The following is a 6000-nucleotide window of genomic DNA, read 5'->3' on the forward strand; positions in this document are numbered from 1 at the left end:
GTGGATGAGCCTAGGTACCAGAGCTTCATTTAGGAGAGCAAAACCCAACTCTTAGCTGGTTCCCAAATCCCCTACTAGTACCTCCCCCCTTAGTAGCAGTCTGTTGGCAACTAAATAGTGAGTTGTCTACCAAAATAGGGAATGAATATATCGAGTATATAATGGGGTTTCTGTACTTAATTTTTTCACTCTGACATTCCTTTAGCTGAATGTTTCTTGTATATCAAAGGAAGGATTACTTTGTTTGGAGTGGGTTTTTTGTAGCCATTTTATTCAACGCTCTAAAGAACCTATGGTTCTTTAGAGAAATAAAATGTACTGAAATGCTAGTGAGTTGACTAAAACTGCCACAGACATGGTGATTATTGTGGAAGGTTACTTGGATGCTGTCTTTATGTTGTGTACTAAGATAAAAGTTTAAATCATGCAAATTACAGTTGAAAACATCCAGAATTATAAGTGTCATTTCCATGAGAGAGGGCGTCAAGTGTGTGATCAACAGCAGTTTAGCCAAGCATGGAGGTGCTGCGCACAAACATACCTAGTGGGATGTTGGGCTGGAAATATAGCAAAATTAAGGTCACGATAGTTTTGTGAGATTAATGATGAAAAACACACCTTAGACTCATTGTAATACATAACCTTTACATCGTATCTCAAAATCGAGTATCATTTTATTATTTAACTGAAATGTTTGTTAATAGCAGTAAGAGCACTGATTATAATATCTGATGAAGATTGAGCTGGTATGTTTTTTAAACAGCTCTCAGGATGTCTATCTGTTCCTACTGAAGCATCACAATGGTTTTCTGTGATGTCACTAGGATTTTCAACCCTCATTTCATGGATGAGAGGACTGAGTTATCAAGTACACCAGACCCTCATAATAGGAGGAAAAGATGACATCAAAATAATGAAGAGACCAATTCAGAGGATACATGATGGAGAGTGGAGTTGGGAAAAGGAAACTGAGTGGGTAGGAAATTATGGTTTGTCTATAATTATACAGTTTATCAATGGAGAGCTATGTTATGGTCTGGAGAGTTGGCTTAGTAGTTAAGGTGCTTGCCTGTAAGTCCTATGACCCATCTTCAATTCTTCAGATCCACCCTTAGCAAAACACATGGAGGTGAGGCAAGTGCAAGGTCACACATGCCCACTAGTTGGCACAAGCCTCTGGAGTTTGATTACAGTGGCTGAGGTCCTGGCATGCCATTTTTCTCACTCTCTCTTGCTCTTCCTAATGTAAAATTAAAAAGTATATTAAAAAAGTGAAATACTGCTTGGCATTGTGGCACACTCCTTTAATCCCAGCACTTGGAAGGCAGAGGTAGGAGGATCGTGCTGAGTTAGAGACCAGCCTGACTACCTAGTGAATTCCAGGTCAGCCTGAGGTAGAGGGAGTACCTAAAACATAAAATGACCGGACTAAGAAGTGGAGAAGTGAAGTTTTCCAATCATCAGTCCACACGTGCTGTCCATGTGTCTTGTTCCTAATCCGGGAGCTGGTCATCTTCAGAGAGTGTTCAGCACCCACTTGCAAGCTTGATAAGAGAGAAGCAAAACTGAAGGAAGGACTGCTATGAAGGGGGCTTCCTAGGGGGCTAACCAGAGCCCGGAGTCAGCCCAGAATGACTCTGTCTTGTTTCCCAGAACCCTGTCTTTCCTGGTCGCACTGCCTTTCTCATACCCTGCGCAAGCCCTGCTGTTCTTCCTGTTTGTTCTTTACTGTTTAAAACTCTCACATCCACTTTAACCATTACATTCTCAGGGTAAGGACAAAAGACAGAACTGTTAATCATCTTTGAAAACAACCCATTGCTGTCACCTGCAAATGTCATGTCACACACATTCATGTAGCTATAAGGACCAGAATGGGTAACAGACTTAATATTATCCAGGAAATTATTTTCTTAATGGCTCTGACAAACACCCCTTTTCTGAAGATCTGCCTTCATCCCTGCCCAGCATCACCTAACAGGCTCGAGGAAGGAACCTTCTACCTACGTGTGACAATGGCCTGTCATGTGATAAAGTACATAATTTTCGGCCAAAAAAAAAAAAAGGAGCTAAAAGGTAAAGTTCATAAAAGCTACATTGTGTTTCTAGAACTTCAGCAGCTGTGGAGAATTCAATGTTGCCTGTTTAGAGCAAAATTATCTTTGGCTGTATTAGCCCCACGGAATAGCTCCCTTATGGTCCTTCTGTATGTGATTGACATCTCTGACCAAATGAGCCCCCTGTTGCTCTGAGCTGCAGTTCTAGCTCTGCTCCCTTCAAGGTAAGCCTATGGCATGCCTCTGAGCATAACTCACTCTGCTTTATGCCAAGGCTCCCCACACCTACAGTTCACCCTCTATCTTGCCTCCCTTTCAACAGAACTAGTTAGTGCTTCCTCATTAACCATTCTGGTATTCATAAGCCTCTCTCAAGCTTTTTGAGTGTCCAGATGCAGATTTCCCCTTACCCTGATGCAAGAATACAGCTAAAGCCCGGATGGTGTCCAATATAATCTTTAGGGATATGGCCAAAAGAGGTGTAGCTGGGTCTCACGGTAGTTCTATTGTGAGCATTTTGAGGAGTCTCCATATTCTTTCAGGTATTGCTCAAGATTTTAAATAGTATAGAGTAGGTATGCAGATCTTCAGTCCAAATACTTTCAAGGAATTTTATGACAAATTTTATAGGTTTTAGAATGCACAGAGAAAGAAAAGAGTTTTCAGAACAGGTCTACAGGAGACCAGTAGCTTAATACACAAACCTTCATGCAAATTATTCTAGCTTGAAATCAGAGGACACATCAGGGTTAGCTGCAAAAAGCAAGCAGCAATGTTAAACTGCTAGGGGTGTCTCCAGCCAGAGACAGAATCCTGAAGGAGTGGGAGGAGAAAAGGAAAGCACTCGGTGTCCCTCTAGTGGAGAGACATTCCGTAGCTTATTCAAGACCTCTGCTGATGCTCAATACTCCCATGTTCTCTCTCTTTCAGTGTGTGATGCTATGGAAATTAAAATGAAATTTGCAATGAAATTGTTATCTGGACCTGAGTAGTGAAGTAAGCCAGGTACAGAAAGCCAAACTCCACATGTTCTCTCATGTGGATTCCGGCTTCAAATGTTCAGATTTGTATGAGTTGAAGTAAAAGTCAATAATAGAGTCCAGAGAGGGAATATGAGGGAGGGGACAAAGGGAGGGCAGAATACATAGTGAATAGGGGTGGGGAAACTCCTGGGGCTGGTCTAAGAGGAGGGTATAAAGACAGCTGTGAGGAGAGTTATTCAAAGTTCATGATTTATCACAGGACCCTGGCGGGGGGGAGGGCGTAAGATGAAGCCTACCATTAATTTTTAATTTTTTTTATTTTTATTTGTTTACTGATTTGACAGAGAAAGGTGGAGTGAGGGAGGGAGAGAATGGGCACACCAGGGCCTCCAGCCAAGGCAAATGAATTCCAGATGTGTATGCCCCCTTCTGTATATGGCTAATGTGGGTGCTAGGGAATCAAACCTGGGTCCTTTGGCGTTGCAGGCAAATGCCTTAACTGCTAAGCCATCCCTCCAGCCCCTAACCTTAATTTCTTCCTGTTTCTCTCTTTCTTCTTTCTGTTTTATATAACCTTTCATTTCCTTCCTTATAAAGCTGCCAGGCTCGGCTTGAGCTGCAGGAAAAGCCAGGTGAGGTGAGCTTACACTCACACTTGAGCTCTCCGTGAACTCAAGAAACGTGAAGGAGAGCGGCAGTGAATAACGGAGGAGCAGATCACAAGGTAGAACAACACGTGGAACAGTGAGAGAACTAGAGCAGCATCAGCAGCCTCCCCTCCCCCACTGCCAGTGCCCAGCTCCAGGGAACAGAGCAGCTGTCCAGGGATCCGGTCACACCAACTTGAACCAACAGCGGGACCCAAACAGGATTAGAGGTAACTGGGATTACACCAGGGAAAGGTCTCACCTTGTCACAAGCTTTCTTGGAACCCTCAACAGATCAGAAATCTTAACCACCTTGTTGTCAGGAATAAGGGTGTGGGTGGGGCACCACACACCCTAAGGGACAGTTAAGGATCTGGTTGTCATAATTACTACTCATGGATAAATAACCTGAGAGTCTTGAGAGCCACACCTAATGCCTTAAGCTCCTACCCTGAAGCTATATAACATCAGATTATCTGATACATCTAATAATACCCAGCTAACTAGAAAATCCAATCATTAAATAATCTAGGATGCAAAAACATAAATCAATGAAATCAACAAATCAGTAAGATAAAATTAATGAACAACATTTTAAGATATTGATTTGAGAACACAGAGAGAATATGAGAATGTGTGTGCCAGGGCTCTATCTACTGCAAATTAACTCCACACACATGCACCTCCTTGTGTATCTCGCTTACCTGGGTTCTACAGAATGCAACCTGGTTCCTTAGGGTACGTAGACATGGGCCTTAATCCCTAAGCCATGATCTGTCCCAATGTGGAAGTTTTAACAATCGGGTTATACCATGTAGTTTTGGTGTGTGTTGCAGTCCAGTTCACATGGCTGGTAGAAATCACACAACCAAGAGAAGCTTCTGGCAAAAAGAGGTTTATTTTGGCTTACAGGCTAAAGGGGAAGCCCCACGATGGCAGGGGAAAATGAGGACATGAGCAGAGGGTGGACAACAACCCCTGGCCAACATAAGGTTGACAATAGCAACAGGAGGGTGTGCCAAATATTGGTAAGGGAAAACTGGATATAATACCCAAAAGCCCTTCCCCCAAAATACACTGCCTCCAGGTGGCCTTAATTCCCATATTTCCATCAGCTGGGAACCTAGCATTCAGAACATTAAGTTTATGGGGGACACCTGAATTAAACCATCACATTCCACCACTAGCCCCGAAAAGCTGATAGCCATACATGATGTAAAGAGAGAGACAAAGAAAGGAAGAAAGAGAATATCTCATTTCTGTTTAATATGGCATTGGGATCCTTTTCAAAGTCAGTATGTAGCAATGAGTAATTTAGCAGAACTCTTAGTTTTAAGAATTTGGGCTGGAGAGATGGCTTAGCGGTTAAGCGCTTGCCTGTGAAGCCTAAGGACCCCGGTTCGAGGCTCGGTTCCCCAGGTCCCACATTAGCCAGATGCACAAGGGGGCTCACGCGTCTGGAGTTCGTTTGCAGAGGCTGGAAGCCCTGGCGCGCCCATTCTCTCTGTCTCCCTCTATCTGTCTTTCTCTCTGTGTCTGTCGCTCTCAAATAAATAAATAAAAAATTTTAAAAAAAAAGAAGAATTTATTGCTCTGTTCTTTTACAAAATAGGGTTGGTTCTTCATGATGCGTCTGATTTCAAACTGCTGGAATCAAGCGACTCTGCGATCTCAGTCTTCCTAGTAGGTCGGCTTACAGGCATGCGCCATTGTGCCCACCTGTTGACCATTTCTTCATTTGCTTGTTGCATAATGGAGTTGTCTCTTCGGAAGAAAAATGCCTTAGACAACTCTTCCATTTAAAGGGGGCACCCTAGGAAATAATGAGAAAACATACATGTCCTAAAATATATTATGATTCAAGATAGTAAAGAATGATTCTCAAGTGATCTTTAATACCAGTGATACACATTTTTAATCCCAGCACTTGAGAAGCTGAGGTAGGAAGATCACCTGATTTCCAGCCATCCAGGGACAGAGTGAGACCCTACCAACACCAGGGCTAGATAGATGGCCTAGCAGTTAAGGCTCTTGCCTATAAAGCTTAAGGATACAGATTCGATTCTCCTGGTCCCACATAAGTCAGATGCACAATATGGCACATGCATCTGGAAGTTGTTTGCAGTGGCTAGAGACCCTGGCATGCCCATTCTCTCTCTCTAATTAAAAAAAAAAATGAAGGAAAGAAAGTGGAAGTGAAAAAGGGAAAGGGGAAAATACAGTGCTCTCACATAGCTCAGGCTAGCCTGAAACTGTGTAGCTGAGGATGATTTGATCTTATCCTCCTGCCTCCACCTCCAAAGTGCTTCAGTC

Source organism: Jaculus jaculus, chromosome 7 (genome assembly GCF_020740685.1).
Source record: "Jaculus jaculus isolate mJacJac1 chromosome 7, mJacJac1.mat.Y.cur, whole genome shotgun sequence".
Classification (NCBI taxonomy): Eukaryota; Metazoa; Chordata; class Mammalia; order Rodentia; family Dipodidae; genus Jaculus; species Jaculus jaculus.